The sequence below is a fragment of the Choloepus didactylus genome, chromosome 8 (genome assembly GCF_015220235.1).
Source record: "Choloepus didactylus isolate mChoDid1 chromosome 8, mChoDid1.pri, whole genome shotgun sequence".
Lineage (NCBI taxonomy): Eukaryota > Metazoa > Chordata > Mammalia > Pilosa > Megalonychidae > Choloepus > Choloepus didactylus.
In genome coordinates, this window is record NC_051314.1 from 47,437,730 (window position 1) to 47,439,896 (window position 2,167).

The window sequence follows — 2,167 nt, forward strand, 5'->3', positions numbered from 1 at the left end:
AGGAGAAGCTGGCTGGCTGAAGTAGAGCTAGAAATTCTTCCTTCTGACTGCTGAAATCATCAGGTCTTCCTTTTAGGCCTTCAACCGATTGGCTGAGACTTCTCTCATTGCTGAAGGCAATCTCCTTTGCTGATTGTGTATGTAATCAGCCACAGATGCAATCAATTGACTAATGATTTACCTCCACAAAATAGCCTCAGAGCAACAATCAGGCCAGTGCTTGCTTGACCGAGCTAGACACCATAGCCTAGCAAAGTTGACACATGAAATTAACCATCACGTTTGGTATACATGTTCAAGTTCATCTACTTAAAAATCCCTAATATGACGCATCACAATTATTGTCTGTACCATGTTCATTTAGGTTTTCTCACATTTTACCTTTTTTTTTTTGCTTGCTATTCTCTTTGTATACCAATGTTCCTTCTATGATGATTTTCCTTATTTTTGAAGTGAGTTCTTTAGACAGTTCTTTAGTGAGGAACTCTCAAAAATAAAGTCTCTCACTCTCTGTTTGAAAACATTTATATTTCACCTTCCTTCTCAAAAAAATAATCTCACTGGGAAGAGAATTCTAGAATAACACTTTTCTCTGAAACTTTGAAGATAATTTGCCTGGCTTTCTCAATTACATTGCTAATGAAATTCTTTATTGTTATTGAGAATTTCCCTGATAGTCTAATTATAGTTCACTTTTTCTTTCTCCCTGTTTTAAAAATCTGTTGTCTCTGCTGTGTTCTATATTTTCAATATGTTGGTTCTGGGTGTGGCTTTCATTTATTTATCCTACCTGAGATTCTTTGGTGGGGGGTGGTGCCTCTTGAATCTGGGGTTAAATTTCTTCTATCATTTTTTGGAAAATCTCAGCCACTTATGACTTCAATTATAGCTCTTCCCGTTTTCTTTATTATATTCTCTCAAAACTTCCATTAAAGAGATGGTAGAACTTCTCTCTATATGTTTGGGTTGAATTGCCTGTATTTCTTCGAATCTATCTATATAGATAGAATTCTTTCAACTGCATCTCACTTCTGTTTACTGTATCTGTATAATTTATTTCTAACCCAAAGCAGTTTTTTTTTAATTTCTTAATATCGGTTCATTCATTTTTAAATCAGACATATCAAACTGGAGTATCAAAATTGGCACTTTAAAATTTTTCTTTGTGCCTTAAGAAATAAGCAGGGTAGATACCACGATCACAAAGGTGATTTTCCCAGGGGGAGGCTGGTCCATTGTACTCTGGGGTCTCCTGACCCCTGCGATTTCCCCACATGCGGGAAACTCGACTGCATAATTTGTGTTGATGGGGGGTTGCGTGCGTGCTTTCCCCCAAAAAAGAAGAAAAAAGAAAGGAAGAAAGAAAGAAAAAAAAGCAAAAAGCACTATCTGAATTAAAAATTTAATAAAAATTCAAATAGTGGTTATTTCTAAGAGCAAACATAAGTTTTTCCTTCATTAAAATTTCAATATATTCCTCTTTTATTAAATACCTCATATTTTGTAATAATTTCTATATCAGCAGTTTTGAAACTCTAATTCACAGTTTGTTGTTTCTAATGATTTTCGTTCATGGTGTTTGTTTTCTTAAGTTTGCTGATTTTTGCTAGTGAGTTCATAGTCTTTGGAATTTTATCTGTGGAAATTCTCTAAGACTGGATTTAAAATGCCTCCCTCCAGAGTGTATTTGCTTTTTTCTGCCAGTTTCTTTCACCCACAGCAAGAAAAACAGGCAAGGATCTCCTTTATCTATGAGGAATTTTTTTTTTAAATTCTCTAATGATGGTGTCACTCTTTGAGGTTCCTGGTTTTTTACAAGATTGTCTGACACAAGTATTTGCTCTCTTTACTCCAGGCTTTGTCTCCTGGCCTTTGAATGAGTGATCCTGTGATCCTTTACAACCAGGTTCTAGAAAATCCAGAACAAGAGAAACTCTCCAAGATAACTGTTCTAGTTTGCTAATGCTGCGGAATACAAAACACCAGAGATGGATTGGCTTTTATAAAAAGGGGGTTTATTTGGCTACACAGCTACAGTCTTAAGGCCATAAAGGGTCCAAGGTAACACATCGGTAATTGGGTACCTTCACTGGAGGATGGCCAATGGCATCCAGAAAACCTCTGTTAGCTGGGAAGGCACGTGGCTGGCATCTGCTCCAAAGTTCTG

The 2,167-nt window shown here is 36.3% G+C and overlaps 1 non-coding gene across 1 annotated transcript; it reads left to right on the forward strand.

The window, feature by feature from the left end:
• The first annotated feature begins 1,177 nt into the window (after positions 1-1,177).
• On the forward strand, positions 1,178-1,335 carry LOC119543602. Its single transcript, XR_005218666.1, has one exon. It is a non-coding gene; the product is annotated as a U1 spliceosomal RNA (small nuclear RNA).
• The last annotated feature ends 832 nt before the right edge of the window (positions 1,336-2,167 follow it).